The sequence below is a fragment of the Globicephala melas genome, chromosome 14 (genome assembly GCF_963455315.2).
Source record: "Globicephala melas chromosome 14, mGloMel1.2, whole genome shotgun sequence".
Lineage (NCBI taxonomy): Eukaryota > Metazoa > Chordata > Mammalia > Artiodactyla > Delphinidae > Globicephala > Globicephala melas.
In genome coordinates this window covers 67345397-67365955 of record NC_083327.1, presented here as the reverse complement: position 1 = coordinate 67365955, position 20559 = coordinate 67345397, and the positions used below count along the sequence as shown (strand labels likewise).

General features: G+C 41.9%; 1 protein-coding gene across 1 annotated transcript in view; it reads right to left on the bottom strand.

Annotated features, from left to right (window-relative positions):
- Positions 1-20559, bottom strand: part of AIG1 (androgen induced 1) — a 233898-nt gene that overhangs the window by 148889 nt on the left and 64450 nt on the right. The window lies entirely within an intron of this gene.

Sequence of the window (20559 nt, the reverse complement as noted above, 5' to 3'; positions counted from 1 at the left end):
TTATACCTTTCTCATGGCTTTCATCTTTTTGGTAGAGTTTATAATTTCTCCATATTTACCCGCACTTAGGTCCTTAATTATCTTTTCTGACTGAGTAATTATGTGAGAATAAAAACCCAACTCCTACAGGAGCCCGCATGATTTGATGCCTGCCTGGATTTCCAGCTTTCACTTGTACCGTATTCTTTCTTGCTCCCTAAGCTCCAATTGGCAATTTGATTGTTCCTAAAACTCATCATGTGCTTTCCTGCCTCAGAACCACAGCATTTTCCACTCTGTGCCAGGAATGTCCTTCCCTCATTTTCATGTGGCTGGATCCTCTGTTCCTTCAGGTCTACTTTAGACAGCATGGAAGCCTCACCACTGTTCCATTATTTTCTATCAGAAACCCTGATAGAAAATAGGCTTTTTCTTGTTGTTCAATTGTTCACTGTCTGGCTCTTTTATGAGAAAGTGAAGTCTCAGGAAGTAGGGACTTCTCTGTCTTGTTTACTGCTGTTTCCCCACTAAATGGCATATAACATGTTTTTGGTAAAAATTTGCTGAATAAATGAATAAAGGTGCATTGCTGTTCCTTGTATGTGTCAGACCCCACATGTCCCAGAGAAGCAAGTACCTCTTTACTTCTTCAATTTTCTTCCCATTGACCTAAGATTTCTCTTTTATGTTATCCACATTTTTTGTCCTCCTGTCTGTGAGGAGATAAGCCTTTCCTTCCAAGATTATTCTTTTAGCTCATCCCTTCTCAGATCTTTTATCTGTTAGCTCTTCTTTTACCTGTTTAAGTCTTCTATCATTTTAAAATAATCCTTCCCTGAATTTCTAGATCAAGATGGAAGACTAAAGGCTCTCTTTCTTGAAATCAACCAAGAATAAGGAGAATAAGAAACAGAAAGAAACCAATGGAAGCAAGGAACATCCCTAATCCAATAATCACTCTTCTCAGCGGGCTGCCAAGTGTTAGGGAACTTGAACACGGCTAGGGGGAGACACTGATGTGAGAAACAAGATCTGAGGGCTCTCTGGTCTAGCGAGCAGCACGGAGAGATCGCTACAGGTGACACACTGTAAGGGACACTCTGTGACCCTTGCTGGGAACCAGAGCTCTGAGATGTATGGGAGCCCTGGGGAAACATTCAGGTGTCAGAGGTGATGATGTTCAGTATGGCAGTGGGCAAGCACGGCATCTCTGCAAGAAGCAGGATGTGGGCATGTGAGGTAAACAAGACAGCATCTGTGGTCACCAGCCTGAATGGACCGCTTCTGCTCACCTGATGAAGACCAAGGTTTCTGTCACCATACGACAGGGCTGTGATCAATATGAATCAAAGAGAGAGAAATGAGTCAGACCCAGAAAGAAACCATTCTCCAGGGGAGGGCGGTGGTGGGAAACAGACAGAAATTCAAGCTGCCCTCACTCAGTTCCTTAGGCTGTCTCTAGTTCTAGCCTTTCACAAATCGCTGGCTCAGAAAGAACAAACCAATTTAAGGATGAGTAATCATTAAAAAAGAAATAGCATGGAATGTATTCATTACATTACCACAAAAAAAGAGATACCACAAAAAAGAGAGCGAGATAAAGCTGAATATGACCAAACGGGCGGGGGGTAACTGAACAATACAAAACAGAAAATGGACTAATTAACTGATGATCAAATAATTCTCCATTAAAGAAAAGCAGTCAGAGATGAAAAACTGAGACTTAAAGAAGAGAAGCTAGAGCGAGAGAAGGGGATAAAAGTGAATGGGTAGAATTTTGGCAAGAAATAAAGTATAAAAAATAAAACCACATAAAACTGAAAGTCGCATTATAAGCAGTAAAAGGAAAAACTGCCTTTGGTATAGACGGGGGTTTAGCTCTCCACGGTCCTGTGGACTAGGTACACTGAGAAACCTTCCTGCTGTGAAACATTAGGTGCTAAATAAATTACGACAAATATGCTTTCAAATGTATTGCTGAGCGGACAAGAAAGGAAGGGAAATCACTAGAAACCAAAAGCCCCATACAGACAAAAACGAACAAGGAAAAAAACCCAGAACAGCAGCAAACACAGAAACTGGGACTGCCCTGGAGGCAAACGCTAACACCAGAATCTGAGTGTTCTGTGAACTGTGGCCACTGAGATGGATGACAGTGGCCTTGGGCCCATGCAAATCTAGGGACTGGGTCCTGAACCTGAGGGGCCTGGCCCACCTTCAAAGAAAGGGTAGGCTAGAGAAAGCACCCTTCATCTGGTTAAATCAATTGCTTTCTATTCCTAACTGCTAAGATTGTTTCAATCAAAAAGGTTTCATTTCATTGAATTTTGTTCTGCACTGAGATCATCCTTTTTCCTCCTTCATCTTTGTATTCACAAAAGCTATGTGTGGTGATAAAGCAAGTTTTGCGAAGTCAGAAAAGAAATTTTATACTTATATCAATTAACTGTGTGGATATTGTAGTATTTATCCCAGATTCCCACTTCAGGGTCCATGCATCCATCCTGCAGATGTTGGGGATATCAGTTGCTGGCCACTGTCAGCTGCATCCCTCATTAGAATTGCCCTCAGCTGCAAGGAACTGCTTTGCTCAAGGCCATGCCCCTACCGCAGGGACAGTCTAAATCCAATGACTTACGGATGCAAGGATGCAAAGATCCAGCCCCTCTGCCTCAACTTAAGGCAACTCTGAAGGGTCATCCCTGCTCTAAGAGCTCCCAGGATGCCCGCACAATTGCAGTGCGGGTCATCTTCTCCCTCTACCCAATGCTGTCTTCCTCACTTCCTAACAGGTATATCTCCCAAGAGCCCCCTCCTGCACGCACTCTCCATCTCAGAGCTGTTCACAGGGACCCCAATCCAAGACCACGCCATTCATGTAAAAGCTTAAATATGAAAACATTTGTTGTAAATCAATCACTGTAAAGAATTGTACAAAAATTAGTTGCAATCTCACCCTGCAGTAGTGAGTCATTGCCAAAAGGACAGGTATAGCCTTCAAGATTTTTCTCCACGCATGTAAAATGCATTCCATACAGTATTTTACAAAATTAGGCCACACTATACCTAGTCTTCTGCAATGTTTTAATTTTAAAATATTTTTTAAAGATACCCCATTTTTCTGAAGCACTTCATAGTACCCCACTGTATGTTACACACCATCATTTACTTAAGCAGTCACTAATGAATACGTACGTTCGTTCCAATTATTACAATTTGCAATAACGTTGCAATGGACATGTTAAGTTAATGGTTTTTGCACCTATATGAGAACCACAGGGGAATAAATGACTAGACGTGAAGCTCTTGGATCCGAGGTCACCACTGCCTGTCGAGTTGACTTTCACAAAGGCTCCTCTGTCATTCCCAGCACCAGCTGCCTTTACCCCAGCTGCAGGCCACCATGTCCCTGTCCCTGTCCTGGACTGTTGTGGTCACCTCTTGTCTAGATCCACTGGCTTCAGTGTCCTCTTAACTCTATTTCTACTTTTGGCCTCAGAGTTATAAAATGTTTGTTATAAAAACATTTAAGAACTTCCCAGTTTAAAGCTTCCGATGGCTCTCCCTTGCTTGCAGAATAAAATCCAAACTCCCTTTGTGATACGGCCCCAAATTCCCTTTGCAGTCCCTTGCCAGCTCCTTTCAGGAACCCAATCACCACACTATGTGTCGTTTTCCAAACTCACCACACACCTCCAAGTACCCATTCTTTTGTGATTTTTATAACCATAGCTTAAAACTCATTACAATTATTTTTCAAAATCCAAGCTCAATCAGTGTTGCTCTCATTGTGCAGTTGTTTCCTGCCCTCCCCCATCCCAGTCTCTTATCCGGAGTAATTATTTCCTTCCCTGACCCACCACAGGTTTCTTCTTGTGACAGCAGCCCATTTAGCTGTGACTCTTACAAGCCTTTTAACCTGCTGGCCCCTCTAAGATGCTGGAGGGCTCCTTCCACCTCCTTCCCCTCATGTGCTGCTCTCTTTGCCTGGAATGCCTTCTACCAGCCCTCCTAGCTCATCCTTGCCATACAGATGGTTCAGAAATGGCATAACCTCCAAGAAGCCTCCCCTGAGTTGCCCCAGACTCGGGCCCCCTTTCCCTGCATGGGTTCTCAAAGCATATTCTTTTCCTTTCTAACACTGAGTATAATTAGGATTAGATAATTTACGGTGTAATCAATAGTTTCTCTTTCCAGTGGAATGGAAGCTCCATGGAGGCAAGGATCAGACTGCTCCCTCTCTGTTGTATCATCACATCTCTCTTGGTGCTTTATAATTTTCTTAACTCTTCATTTTGAAATAATCTAAGACTTATAAGAACTTGAAAAATAATACAGAGAGTTCCTGTGTACCTTTCACCCAGCTCTCCCCAATGATAACATCTCACATAACTGGCATTGGTATAATACTATTAACTAAACTGCAGATCTTCTTCCAGTTTTTACATGCATTCTTTTTTAGAGGGTGTTATTGTACTATAAAAATTTACCACGTGTATCCGTTTATGTAACCTCTACCACAATCAGGGTTCAGAAGAGTCCCAGCCCCATAAAGACACTCCCTGATGTTATTCCTTTAGAATCACACCCTCCCCCCAATCTCAACCCCTGGCAATCATGGATCTGTTCTCCATCCCTACATTTCGTCATTTCTAGAATATTATATGAATGTAATCTTTCCTAGTACTTTATGAAGGATGGTTTACATCTATTTAGTTTCAACTATATATGGGCCAGAGGCTTCACGAGTAAGATCTTATTTAAGAATCACAACTACCTTGAGATAGCTACTATTATTTTTCTACTTTTATAGATGAAGAAACTTAGCTTTAGAAAACTTAACTTTCCCAGAGTCAAAAAGTAAATAAGCTGGCCAGAATGCGAGGCCAGACAGTGGGAACCCAGAGCCATTGCTATTAACCTCCTTAAACACTTTTTGCACGTAGTTCATACTTTTGAAGGAATTATAATTGAATGAATGAATAATTAAGTGCTATAAAGGAAAAACTCAGGTTTTTCCTTCCTGAGTAGGAGAAAAGCCCAGCTCTCCCCTACTATGTCTTTCTTCCCTGTGTGTCTCTTTACCTTCACCAAGAACACTCCACTTCTGACACGTCGGGTCCCCAACTGTGTGGAGGCTATTTTCCCCCCCCCAACCAATTCTCGGACACCAGCTGAGTGTCCTACAGTTAAGCTCAATTCAGATACTACTGCCCGGAGATAGCAGCAGATCCCACGGGTTATGGGCTCAGTCCCGTGAGCCTGGCCTCCTCCACCCTTCAAAGGCCAGCCGCAAGCCCGGGTTGTCACCTGTGCTTCTGGCGTGACTGGCTGTAGATCGAGGGTCCAACGATCCCCATCTTGGGTTCGATTAACTCAGGGAAACACTTACATTCACTGCTTTACTGTAAAGGACATGATCAAGGATACATATAAACGTCCAGATGGAAGAGATGCGTAGGGCAGGTATGTGGGAAGCGGTGTGGAGCTTCAGTGCCCTGTCTGGGTTCACCACTCTCCCTCCACGTCTTCACCAACCCAGAGGCCCCTGACCGCCATATTACTGGCAGTTTTGGAAGCTTCATCGTGTACACATAATTGATCATTTACTCCATTTTCAGCCCTTCTCCCTGCTCAAGAGAAGAGAGGGTGGGACTGAAAATTCCAAGCTTCTAGCATGCCTCGGTCTTTCTGGTGACCAGCCCCTACCTAGGAGCACACCCAGAGTCACCTCATTAGAACAAAAGACATTCCTGGTGCTCTTTTGACTTAGCAATTTACAAAGGTTTCAGGAGTCCTGTGTCAGTTACGGGGTCAACGACTAAATATTAGAACAAGAGATGCTAGTAGTGTTCTTATCACTTAGGAAACTACAAGGGTTTTAGGAGCTCTGTGCCAGGAACTGTGGGCAGAGACCCATATATATATTTCTATTATCTCACAAATGCCAAAGACTATTTCATTTCTCAGTTCTCTAGAAAGGCTTCCATAGAGCAGGAACTCAATGAATGTTTGGTGAGTAAATACTTTTGATTAATCATTCTAGAAAAAGGAAAAGGAAAATGGTCAGAGATGGAGAAAAATCACCAAAAATCATGGACTTAACATGACATATGTAAAACCACAGGACAGTAGCATGAAACACAGAACAAGGCGGAAGCATCATTCTTGCCTTCATTAGTAAAAAGTGTATTCATAGAATTTCAAGCACCTCAACAAGGATGATTTGACGAGGTACGTCTTCCCTCTGGCAAATTCACATCCACAGGATAGAGAAGCAGTACTGATTTGGAATATCTGCTGGTCCTAACTGATACTAGGGGCTTGTCTTGCACCGTGGAGACATGCTCCCTTCCTTACTCAAAGTTTAGTTAACAGGCTCCTCTCTTATTTTCATGTCATCTTTGAGATGCAAGCCTTTCCCCACAATACCAGCTTGTGGGGCTGGGGCCCTGTGACCTAGAGTCTGCAGACTATTTGCCCAGGGTCACGCCCTGGGTCATCCCTGTGCCTACAGGCTGAAACCGCACCAATCACGTGGTTCCCCTGACTCTGGCTCTTTCCAGTGTTTCATGGCATCTCAGCCTGGCCTGTTTCACTACTGACTGAAACACGAAACTAATGGCCTTTATTAAAGATTGCTTTTCTTTCCCACCAACAGAACCCAAATTGCCTGGGGTTGGCCTCTAATGGTGGCAGTCTTCTTTTGTGAAGAGTGATGTTTGAAGGCTTATTACACTGTGCTGAGAGCATCCCAGAGACGGTGGACCTGATTAGTAAGGTGGTGTGCATTGTGAGAGGGTAGGGCATGGAAAAGAGGGGGCCCTGAGGGACGAAACTCTGTTTATTCCGCTTTTTGGTCCTCTGCCAAACTACAGAAACAGGGACAAAACACAAATGGCCTTATAATTGTGAAATCAAATCAGAAGTTAAAAATCTTCCCATAAAGAGTGTGAGACACAGATTGATCACTAATGGTCTGTCTCCAGGCTCATGATCTTTTGACAATATCTGGTTACCTTATGCCTCACACAGGTGAGATGACTCCGTAAGGTGTGTCATTTTAGCATTCTAATAACTGACTCTCCTTTATGGGTTCAAAGTTTTAAATTGACCCATTTTATTTGTTTATTTTTTTATTGGGATATAGTTGTTTTACAATGTTGTGTTAGTTTCTACTGTACAGTGAAGTGAATCAGCCATATGTATACATATATCCCCTCTTTTTTGGATTTCCTTCCCATTTAGGTCACCACAGAGCACTGAGTAGAGTTCCCTGAACTATACAGTAGGTTCTCCTTAGTTATTTATTGTATGCATATTAGTGTATAAATTGATCCATTTTAAACTGAATTCCACACCCAAATAAATTGATCAAGGCTTCTCTCACTCTCTGTCAAGTGACATAAATAGAATAATTAAACACATCCAGAAACCTCACACAAGACTATCTTATTATGTTAGAAACCACTGCCAGTCAATTAGCATTGACAGAAGTTTCTTTTTCGAAAAATGATTTGGATCTTTTGTCATCATAAAATCACTGAATAATCCAACTCTTGCTGTCTCTTTCTCTCTCTTTTTAATAAAAGGGGACTATAGTTATTTAATATGATTACATTAAAATGAATATTCACAGGGTAGCTATAAGTACATAAGAGAGATATCCAGCTAACCACAGCTTGAATTTAAAGTTCCACCAGAAAATAAAGAAAAATCTAATGTAATCTAATCTAATAAAAGTTAATTAAGTAAGTAATTAGAGCATCCTTTTGTAGAAGCATCCTATGTTAGGTGGCTGTGTCAATGATTGCCTATATTCAGTGCCTTGGGTGTAGTATCAGAATGGCTTGACAGGAATACTACTGTAACAGTGGAAGACGAAGCCTGAACAAATGGATTAGAGCCACCCAAGAAGGATATGTTAACAGAAGAAAACTGGTTGTCACAGTGGTTAGGCTTATTGGTATTAAAGAACACGAACATGTCTCCAGTTTTGTATACAGCAGGGGGTCCCCTGGCCCCCCAAGGTAGCATTATAATCTACCTAGCAAGTCAATCCTTAGGATGCAAAAGAATGGATCAGACCATAGTAATCTGACTACCCGCCACTAATGTCATCCAATTACCACCCCCCAGCCCCATGCCTTGCTTTTGAGTTCCCCCAGGATTCTTCTGGCTATCCTTTATCTTCTTCAAAGTTGTTCTGCCTCTAGGAAGAGCTTACAGAGACTCCAGTTGGCCTGACCATTTTTTTGTAATTATAAATTAATTATCCTTCTGAGCTATACTTCAGTCTATAATCACTTAGCATGAGTTCATTTACTGAGAGAAGAATTCCTGTAAAAAAGACTCACAAAACTGAATGTTTGGGTCCTTGGTACCAGGCTTTAATGGCATTTGAGTACTGTCGCAGCTGGGACACCCACAAATGGCCACCTCACTGCCTTTGAATTGCTATGGAGATAAGAGAGGAAGGAGGCTAAGGTTTTCTGTGTTTTGTTAATTTTTAGATTATACACATTAACAAACTAGGAAAACCGTGTAGCCAGTTCTAGCCATAGTTTGCAATGGGAAAAGACCTTTTGGAGAGGTTGGTGTGTTTGTTTTTTAGTATCATATCAACAACATACCAGTGTTCCTTCTTTTTCCCTCTACGAACAATTTACCCTTTAAATTTAGATCATCTCTAAATAAGACAGTTGCAACTGAGAACACATGTTCGCTTTTCCTATTACAAAAGTAACAAACGCTTACTGTAGAAATTTGTGTGAATTTTTGTTTTTGCCTTTATATCATTCTATGATGATTTATGCTGTATAAATAAAGTGGAAGGAGTCAAAAAGCAAATCGTCATCTTTGGAACCCAAATGGCTCAAAGATGCGTGCATGCAGCCTGAGCGTCAGCAATCCGTCTGCCTGACAGCACTTCAGGAGTTTTTTCCTTGGCATTTGGTCTACCTGAACTCTCTGTCATCTGTTTAGGCCCCCTCTAGAACTGCTGACCAATTATGGATTTTTTTTTTTTTTTTTTTTTTGGTTCAAGAACCCTTCTCATCAATTAAGAGCCAGGAGGATATGCTAAACTAATTACTTTGAGGATAAGCATCTCAGGAAGGTGCCAAGATTGGGAAGAAACATCTGTTTTTAAGCTGTGCTAACAGAGCAAGGAGACCCAAAGAAAATCTACTTTGTCCAGATGATCCCCACCCCCCCCAGAGCTTGCTTGCTTTCTCCTCCCTTACTCCGTTTTTGCTTGAGACTCTTCAAGCACAGAGCAACAGAGATTTCTGACTGGGTCCAATACGACAGGCATTACTCTCTCGATAGGACTGAGCAAAGCAAGAAGTGGCTCTGATGGCCAGCACGGCGGCAGCTTCCCCTCCTCGGTGCCCCAGTCCTCTTGTTGGCATCACAGTCTGTAGAGATGAGTGAGCTTCCTATTGCCTACTGCCTCTTGTTTTTAGAAGATCCCCTAATAGAGGGAGTGAAACCGTGTGAGAGCATTTAACGGAGTACCTGGTGTATAGCATTCAATAAATGTTAAATGAATTTGCCAGAAGGTCTGTCGAAGGTTTCTCCCCATTTTCCTGGCTTGCCTGTTTTCAAGATAAAGTACATAAGAAAGTTCCTCTGTGTATCCTGCAGTGTAATACAGAAGACACATCGAATAGGCAAGATTATTTACAGGCGGCATTTGCTGAATGATGTTGAGGCCCAGGAGGCTGGACCACTTTGATTAACTGATGTACCTCAGACCACCTCAAATCCTTGTTGAAAACAGGAGGGGGGGATAAATTACAAATTTTAAAAGAAAAGCAAATTTGACAGAAACCTCTCTCTTGATAAAGCAGAACAAAACGGCTCTCGGGAATTCTTAGTGAGGCATCTCACTGGGCAGGCACAGTTGATTCGTTAGGGTACCCATGCAGAATGTACTGGATCGTCTCTTGCCAAAAATATTCTTTTGCAACTGTGTAGCTCTGAACTATGCCTTCTTAGAAACCCAGAGATGATTTACAGATGATACTAGATACATTTAGTATCCATTTTTTAAAAACGTAGCTAATTCTACTGATAATACCTTATTTTCACATCTTAAAAACCAGTACATTGGGTAAAATCCATGGTGGCTTAAATCTGTATCCAATTGTTGAAACAAGAAGACAAGGCAGGAAGATGTTCTCTCCTTGCCAAAATTCGTACTTTGTAAACTGGCCTGTAAAACTGTATGAAACCACTGGCTCTGTGGTGCCAATGAAATAATATATCACAGAGAAACAATAATAAGCACAAATGAACAGGCTTTGGCTAAACAGCCTCAAGGAAAAAGATAAACAGTGACTTCTGAGCCAGATTCTGCATAAGCCCCTTTCTCATTTTTGATGCACTGTCCTAAATGAGAAATTGTGGTCAGCTCGGAGTTCACGTACACAGCTGAAAGTGTCTATCAGCTGAATGACGAAAAGCAAAGCTGGGGAAAAAAAAAAAAGCAAAGCTGGGTTTGGTTTGTCAAAAAGTTTAGAGTACTTGCAAAGAGCAAGCACTCCATTATCAGAATAATTGGGTTCAAGCCCAGGTCGCACCACGTCCTAGCCATGGACCTCAGGCAAGGGACCTGTAAAATGGGAACCCTGTCCGCCTAGCAGTACGACAGAAGCATCTTCTGTGAAGAGGGAATGATGGACATTCCTACCTTTGGGGGCTCTGAGGATTAAAGAAACAGAGCACAGCCCTTAGTGTGGTGTCTGACCCCCAGCAGCATGTAGTAGGAGCGAGCTCTCATTCATAGACTTTTCAGGCTCTTGGGGTGCTAGTGGGTTTCGCCACTATGGGAAGGGAGACGGCAAGAAGTTTCAGAAGGTGTAAATGGAACTGCTCGTCCCCAGGCTGGAAACAAAAAAGAAAGGTGACAGCAAATGCCTCTGCGTATGTAGTATCTTCTTTAGGACTCTAAGGTAATTTGGGAGGGAAGGGGGTACAGGTAGAATTTCTGAATAGTCAGACAATAATGTTACCATATTAGTGAATGTAGGGGCTGTTTTCCTTTGTTGACTCTGCTAATATTGACAGCAAACCCCTGGGCTCCTACGTATTATTTTCTAGGCATTGGGAGCGCTGAGGCTCTTTCTGTTTTGTTATTTGTGTTGGTATGAAGGCAGCCATTCTAATTTTGTAGTTGATTGTTAAGGCAAAGAAAGGGGAGGGGCCCTCCTTAGGATTAAGTGGGCTGAGGTGATAAAAATGGGCAGAGAAGACTCCTCTCCATTCATGCCTTCCAACCTTGGCACACCACTAATTTCTGCTTAGGATTCTTTCCTACTTCACATCCCTCCCCAGTTTCCCCTTGGTGAATAACGAACAAAGTGGTAGGGAACTCATTGAAGCGTAAAAGCAGATCGGGACAGAAGGGCTCCTCTGGTTCCCTCTGAGACACAGCTCCCTTCATTTTCCTTATGTTGCACCAGACTTTGGCCACCACTGCCCAAACTGCTGGTATGTTTGTTCCCTTTAAATGAAGCACAGACCTAACCTACAGGATAAAGGGACATTCTGAAGAGGGAAACTTCTTGGAAAGGTTTCTTCACAAGCACTTAGGAACAGTGGGCAGGGCAACAGGGCCACCTGTGAACTGTGGCTACACACGTTCTCTCCCCTCACCATCTCTCATCTTCCCGTCTTCTCTCCTTCCCGCCTTCCTGCCTGTGTCTCTGGGAAAACGTCTCCCAAAGCCAGAATCATGCCTCAACTTCTGTTCCTAGGACAGTTACAAAAAGGCATGATGAATGAAAGTCCTATCCAGGACTGGCTCTTTGTAGTAAAATAGGCAAATCATTAGCATAGTAATTGCACAACAAAAAGTTAATACATTCTGTGTAGGTGGAAATTCCACTAGCTCCTTCCTTGAGGGAAAATATTCCTTTTGATATCGGCTGCTTTAACACAGCACATTTTGATCCAGATAAAACAGGTAAGAGTTACCTCAAAACGCCCACAGGGACTGTAGTAATTTCAGGAACACCCATACAGCAAATTGTTGTTTATTTTTCTATGAAGAAGGAGATGCTTGTGGTAGAAGGATGGGGTGGGGCAAAGGTAAGAGAGAAAGAGAGACAGAAACAGAAGTAGAGAGATAGGGAGGGAAGGAAACATGCAGAGAAGGAAGACAAAAAATGAAAGTGTTCCTTTTTTCTTTCCTTTTCTTTTTCTTTTTTTAAATCAACAACTAATACTGCATCTTGTTCTTGGTCCCCCAAACAAGGGCATACAAAAGATCCTGGTTTCGGGGGGGCGTGTCATTTTTTTTTTTAATAAATTTATTTATTTATTTATTGCTGTGTTGGGTCTTCCTTGCTGCACGCGGGCTTTCTCTAGATGCGGTGAGCGGGGGCTACTCTTCATTGTGGTGCGCGAGCTTCTCATTTTGGTGGCTTCTCTTGCTGCGGAGCACGGGCTCTAGGCGCGCGGGCTGCAGTAGTTGTGGCTCACGGGCTTAGTTCTCTGTGGCATGTGGGATCTTCCCGGACCAGGGCTCGAACCCATGTTCCCTGTATTGGCAGGTGGATTCTTAACCACTGCGCCATCAGAGAAGTCTTGGAGGGGTCATATTTTTGCGAACAAGAATCATATACATTATTAATGTTATTGAATTAACATTATTTATGTTAATTGTTAATAGTAGAATTAATTAACAAGTCTACTTTTTTCTCCATTACATATTTCAAATACATATCTTACTTATGTATATAAATATGGGAAGAAGATATCTTCCTTTTCTGAGATATATTTGTGGCCTTTTTGCCTAGAGAGAGTGGGAACTCTGTGAGATGGTATACAGAACACGACAATTCTCTACGATTTCTAGGGGACTATTATTAAAGGCAGATTTTTACTCACTGAACCCGGTTGCTGGACTAAAGCAGGGCTACCTCTGACAAATTTCACATGGAGTTTCAGAAAATGAACATAAGCCATCTAGTCAGTTGTGTAACGTATGTGATTTTCTTTGAGAAGAACTTCTTCAAATGTCAGATTTAGACAGTTGTTCATGAAAATACTGCTGAGAATGCACCAAAAAATGGTATTGGCAGAAAATGAATGGAAAAAATTTGCCTTTCTTGGCTAAGATAGAAAATGTCTATGATTAGTTTCGTCAGTTTTACAATATCTATTTCTTATATCAACATAAACAATAAATAACCTAAAATTCTATTAGTTTTTATTTACTTTACATTTAATTATTATTCTCAAGATTTGTTACTTATAATATTTCTTGAAACTAGTGATTTTGTTTGGGCAGCAGTGTGCCTAACTCATGAGGATAAATCATAATTAATTGAAGTCCTCATGGTGACCTCATTCCCTTCGTCTTCTACTTGCTTTCCCAGCATTCCATGCAGCCAGTTCTAGCCATGTGACAGTCAAATGAGATGCATGGGGAAATTGGCTGATGGAGCTTCTGGGAAAGGTTCATTGGTACGATGAAGAGACAAACCCTTAGGGAGAGCTCCCTTAAGAGTGTCTTCCTCTCCCTGCCTTGAACATGGGTGCAAAGCATATGAATGTTTGGTGGTTTATCAACCCTTTTGAGATTGTAGGTAGCATGTTCAAAGACAAAAAGCCAAGACTCTGGAGACAGAAAAGTGGAAAACAGAAAATGCATAAGCCTTAAATGACAATACTGAGCAATACAGCCCGGAAACTACCTGCTTATAGGCTTCTTGTTTATCTTTATTGCTTAAGCCACGGTTGGTTGGATATTCACTAAAAAAATACTGAATTATTTACACGTTGCTTCGGATGCTTGGGTTATAGCAGTAAATTAGACACACAATCTCCCTAACCTCATAGGGCAGGTGTCAAGTCAGAGAAGACATACAGTAGAAATAAAAGAATAAACATATAATGTGCCAGGTAGCAGTAACAATGAAGGAGAATATAAAGTAAGTTAAGGGCATACAGAATGACAGAGGGAGGCTGATTTATAAAGGTTATTCATGGAAGATTTTCTGAGGTGGAATAATTTGAGTAGAGACCTGAATGAAGTGAAAGAGTGAGCCAGGTGAATATCTGGGGGTGTTCTGTTACTTGCAGCTGAAGAGTATCACTAACTTACACATCCAATATGTTTTTTAGTTATTCTTCAAAACAGAGCTCCAATATCATCATTTCTGGGAAGTCTTCCAGGACCTCCCACTCAGTAAAGCCAATCCTTTCCTCTTATGGGCTACTTCTGTACCTGCACGTGTTGTTATACTCATCATGTTACCTTTTAATTTACTTGTTGATATGGCTTATAAAGTCACCTTCTCTAAACTGGGAGACCCTGAAAGGCAAGATCAGTTCTTAGTGACCACTATACGGCTCCTGGCACTCAGTACCTGCTACACCTAGCAAGCTCCAGGTACCTGCAAATAACTACTGACTTGACTAGAACTTCTGTCCTTTGAATGTTCTGGATATAAATGTGTGGTTTTCATTGTAGAGTGATTAAAAGTAGGCACCTAGAGTAAAATTTCTGTCAAAGTATGGTTATTTTTTGTGTTGAAGATATTTGTCTTGCAAGCTGACAACTCTGAGTTGGCGTGAATGTGTACGAATTAAATAGTTCACCAAGGCAGAAAATCTTTGGTTTTCATTTAGGAGAGAAGAATATATAAGATGGTCAAGAAGCAACCTGGTTCTCTACCGGGAACATCTGTCTAGTCATATTATGCCCTTGGTCTTTGGAAAAGGCATTCAAAAAGGTGAGTTTAAGACAACTCACCTAGGTTAGGTTATGACAGTCTTCGGAACATTTTTCAGAAGACTGAAGAATGGGATGGGAGGTAAAGGCTCCTTTTGCTAAGGAATGAATGAATCCTCATCTCCGAACCTCCCCTTAGGCAACTCAGCTCACACTCATTTCAGCACAGGGCAAAAGCCTATGACTGACTCAACCCCAAATGAACTGGGTTTAACCATAAAATATGACCTTGCTGATATTTATATTTTTAACTTCAAAGGTGAAGAGAAAGAAAAAGGGCATTTGAAGAAACTTATAACCTCAGCGAAGGCTTAAAGAAAATAGAAAAGAGTTTGATTTTAGGTACCTGTGTGAAAATTTAATAAAGAGAGGATCAGGAGATATTAAGTGTATTAAATCCCAAGTTTCCCCTTAATATCAAAACAGAAAGAAAAGCTTTTGTTTACAATCTCAAATAGAATCAAATCCCCTTCCTTTGTGTGTTACATTAACAGACATTAATATTAGTAACTAATATTCATTACTAAGTTTGCTTTCCATTTAAGCCAATCTCTTACCCTTAAAAATCGGAAATGAAAATAACGTTTTCTTAAATCGTAGAGGTATGACAATCTAAATTTATATGCATCACAAAAGTTTTCTGAAGGATGGCTTAGAGTTAGCTAGTATATCAACAAATGAAGACTTTGAGGAATCTCCTTCTGAAAATAATTGCTAGATACGTTTGCTTTGAGTGTGCATTTGAAATTTCAAACTCCATTTTCCACGTTTCCTAACGTGATTATAACACCAGAAAGAGTTAACAAAGAGCTCTGAGACTCAACTCAGATGAAAAGCTCAAATTCCAGAAAAGTTCATCGCGGCACATGCTCGTTTGCTCAGGACACCCTGGATCCCATCCTAGGTTAGAACAGATCCAAATTTCCAGGACCTTCTCAGACCCACTGCTTCTTTACTGAGACAGGTACATCCTCATCTTCACCCACCCATCAAGGTTAGCGAAGCAGCAACCCAGCATCTGCTCTAGAGTAACCCAAGTGAGCCCAGGCACAGAGGTGTACTGGAGAGGTGGTGAGATCTGATTATGTGCGTCACGCAGCTGAGCAGCTGTGGAGGAACGGGATGCACAGACTCGAATTCACGGAAAATATCTAATTGTTCTTCGTCGTTCAATGGGCTGCTTGGGATAGCAGTTGGAGACACAGTTGGGAGTTTTGAAAGAGGCAATTTCATACTCATCATACTCATTGTGTGCTACTCTTTCTCTTTTTCTCTTTTTGGTTGAAAGCCTCAGCGTTAGTCTCCTAACTAGAAGAGTATCTGCCAGCACAAAAGTCAACGAACTCACAGGAGACAAAAGACATTCTTGGTTTGATTGCTCCTAATAAACTTCAGTGCTTCCAGACCACATAATGTCATAGAATTATTTGTAATGCTTCTTTAAAGGGGGGGACAGCATTCAGAAATGAACTGCACATGGTAAGAAGAGCCTCCCAGGGGTTATCCCTGCAAAAATGAGCTGCAAGGCTTTGGGAGTGGTGGTGGTTTCCGGCCATTAGCGTTACTAATCAAGGCCAGCTTTGCATTTACGGGAATCTACACAAATCAGGATGATACATGCTATGTTCACTCAAGCAGACCTGCCTGATTTCTTCAAGGTTACGCTGAAACAAAGCCTTAGCCCAGTTATCTTGGATTGGAATGCTTCATTATTTTAATATATCCTTGAGAGAGAGAGAGAGAGAGGAGAGAGAGTACATGAAGTAGACACACATCAGGTCCATGGGTCACAAAATCATATTTAGTGCTTCATGCCCACATAAAGCAATTACTGTCGGCTCGTTACTGGAGGAAGCATTAGTGGAGAAAATACAAATCCTAGATAACCTACCAGGTCTTTCTTGCTGCCATAGTTACAGCTGAGGTGAGAGAGAGAGAGACAATGGGAGTGCCAGAAAAGCTCGGGCCTAAGAGGTCTCTTTGGGAAACTTTGAGCAGACGTGATACATTCAGCTGCCATTCTGCCCTCTTTTTATGCCCATTGCCTTTTTGCCCTGTACCAGGAAGCAAAAATAACATTGCTTTGCCCCCCGCAAACTTGTGGTTGACAAACAGAAGGCGTGGAGCTGAGGAAACCAGGAGAAGATGGCAGAGGAAGTCCTCTGTGAGGTTGGCAGTCACTAGGCAGTCAGAGCCTGGAGGTCTCTGGGGACCGACCGCAGGCTTCTAAGTGGAGCCTCTGTACCTTCCTCCTTAGGATGCTTGAGCCATGCCCCAGGCTCTCTGGGCATAGTTTGCCCTTTAGGATCTTGACTGTGTCAACCAACATGGTACAAGCTGTTGAATTACAAATGTTATAACCAATCATTTGCACACATAGGCATTCTTACATTACAGATCCTACAGGTCCTGGGCATTACTGCTATTCCTGTCCTTCTGATATAATGAACTCTTTGGGCCAGGCACCTCCCTCCCAGGCCGGGAGCCACAGGAAGAGTAAAGACGACACCACTTCAGGTGATTCCTAATGGCATTGCTTCAGGAAGGATACATACGTTAACAAGGAAGAAAATCTTAAGTGGTAAAACTACCATGGAATTCCAGACCCTACTGAGCAGCTGGGGGAGATGGAGGAGTTACAGAAGTCATAGCAACGATTACGGCTCGGGCTTCCCTGGTGGCGCAGTGGTTGAGAGTCCGCCTGCTGATGCAGGGGACGCGGGTTCGTGCCCCGGTCCGGGAAGATCCCACGTGCCGCGGAGCCTGTGCTCTGCAACGGAAGAGGCCACAGCAGTGAGAGGCCCGCGTACTGCATTAGGGCTCCTTGGAAAGGAAAGCTGGGAAATAACCATGGGGAAAGATAGGCAAAAAATCATTAAATTGCATGTTTTAATGCAAAAAATATTTTGGATAAAAATGATTATAAAGAACCAAATTCATATCCTCTGTAAATATGACTTCACAATAAAATTAATGGGGTCTAGGAAGAAGGCATTAACAGCTTTTTGCCTCAGAATGAATTTCTGTGCATTAGAGTGAGAAATCAGGTAAACAGATACAAAACATCAAATGACAGAGTAAGGAACAATGGAAAATATAAGGAAATTATGGGCCAGGATTCTTCTTAATATTAAAGAGAGAGACAGAAAGAGAAAAAGAGAGGAAGGAGTGGGGAGGAGGCTCCAAAAAGGTCAGGAAAAATAAAAGGCCAGTGACTGTAAAAGGGAAAATGACTCATAATAACAGGGAAAATTATGAAAAACATAAATATTGACTATAAAATACCAGTGGGCAAGAGAAAAATAAGAGTTAAAGAAATCATTGAAACCGCACATCTCTGATTCATTATTTGTTCTTTAAATTCTTCTGTGAAGCTCATCAGCTAGGAAAGGTACATTATGTGATGAAAATATAATATTATGATTTCTGACTTAAAAAGGGGGTGAAATTAAAGGCATTATTACTTCTCTTCCCTCTTCTAAAACACAGAGAAAACAACAAAAATTGTGAGGCACAAAGGAAAATATCAGATGTAATCAAACAAACAAGCAAACAAAAAAGGCTCCCATTCTTTTACAAACCATGAAGCATACACACACGGGCTGAATTCAGGAAGGATGCTGAAAGCTGACAAGTATCTCAAGTCTCAAGCAGGAGCAAAAAGTTTTTGGCTAAAGTAATGTCATAAATGTCTAAAGGGCATATGCAATGAGCCTTTGGTGAGAGTGGCAAGACATACAACTGAAGCTCACAGAGACAAAGTTTGACACCACATCACAGAAGGGGAGGCAGAGCTAAGAGAAATGGTTAATATTATATTCCTATTTACCTTTGTATTGTGTTATTATTATATTCCTTCTAGCCAAGGAAGACTTCCAGAGTCAGTGACATGCCTATGGAAATTCCAAGGGAGTAAGGGAACTTCCCTCGTGGTCCAGTGGCTATGACTCCACGCTCCCAATGCAGGGGGCCCAGGTTCAATCCCTGGTCAGGGAACTAGATCCCACAGGCTGCAACTAAGAGTTTGCATGCCACAACTAAAAGATCCTGCATGCTGCAACTAAAAAAAAAAAAAAAAAAAAAAAAGAAGAAGAAGAAGAAAAAAAATTCCAAGGGGGTAAGCCAGTAAAAAGTAACAAAATATACAGACTTGGATTTTCTAGATAATTCTTTCATGCAGAAAGTTTAGTCTTTACAGTTTATACCAATGGAAATTTTCTCTCAGATGAGTATTCTGATAGAAGGTGTTTGCATTTTATAAGGCAAATCCAGAGAAGGAAATATCAAATATATTATGTAAAGCATTTAACTCTGTTATGTTAAGCAACAGAGTTTGAGAGATTTGGTAGATGGCTTCAATCTGAGCAACTATCTAGGTTTTCAGAGGGTAAGGATGAGGAATGAACAGAGAAGTGTGACCAGATTACACTACTCTCCTTGTGTTGTTGTCAAGAGCTGAGGGTTACTTCATCCGAGAAAACACAACTCAGTACATAGAAAAAGCAATTCAGTGATAGTCTGGGTGTCCACTGACTGGTCTTAGAACAAGCACGTAGAGGTTTCTGCCAGGTATAAATAAGAGTCATTGCAAGGATTTATTTTTTAAAAGTTTTTTTTTTTTTTTGGCTGAGTTGGGTATTTGTTGTTGTGTGCGGGCTTTCTCTGGTTGCAGTGCACGGGCTTCTCATTTTGGTGGCTTCTCTTGTTGTAGAGCATGGGCTCTAGGCAGGCAGGCTTCAGTAGTTGCAGCATGTGGGCTCAGTAGTTACAGCACACGGGCCCTAGAGTGCATGGGCTTCAGTAGTTGCGGTACGTGGGCTCAGGAGTTGTGGCTCTCAGGATCCAGAGTGCAGGCTCAGGAGTTGTGGTGCACGGGCTTAGTTGCCCTGCGGTATGTGAGATCTTACCAGACCAGGGATTGAACCCGCGTCCCCTGCATTGGCAGGCAGATTCTTAATCACTGAGCTACCAGGGAAGTCCTGGAAGGATTTAAAAAACAACTTTCTGACTCTGCCTACAGAGGACCTTGGACTTGGTACATGGGTTTCTATTTTTCCCAGAAATCAGGTGGCCAATGAAAGTTCTGAATTTGAATTAGATAACACACTCTTAATTGTTCTCACAATTTACAAGCATTCTCTCATTCTTCTCCTGGCTATACACAGGTTAAAATCTATAGAATCTCATGGGGCCCCAGCCCTTTAAAGAAACATGGTTTATGTACAGACAATGGATGATTAACAGATCTGTAAAGGAAGTTAAGCTAAGGAGGGAATCTAACTGAAAACAATGAAAATCAACGAAGCCAGAAGAGACCCAAACATTAAGCAGCATTTACTTAAGTGATATTAGCTAATGGCACCGCTGGGTAAGTGAAGAAGCATAAGCTAATACTGACTTCCTCTCCCAAGTTCAAAACTACCAGAATGGTCACAGACCCACGGAACATACATTTCAAGTTTGGGCTGCTTAAGAAACGGCTATGGGTTGAACTGTGTCCCCCTAAAATTCACACGTCGAAGTCCTAACTCCTAGTGTCTCGGAATGTGACCGTATTTGGAGGCAGGGTCTTTAATGAGGCAATTGAGATTGAATGAGTTCATTGAGGGGCTCTGGTCAGTATGACTCGGGTCCTTTTAAGAAGGGGAGACTGGGAGACGGATACACACAGAGGGAAAAGCATGTGAAGACACAAGGAGAAGGAGGCCCTTTACAAGCCAAGGAGAGGCCTCGGAAGCAATCAAGCCTGCAGACACCTGGATCTCAGACTTCCAGCCTCCAGAACCGTGAGAGAATAAATTTCTGCTGCTTAAGCTACTCAGTCTGAGGTGCTT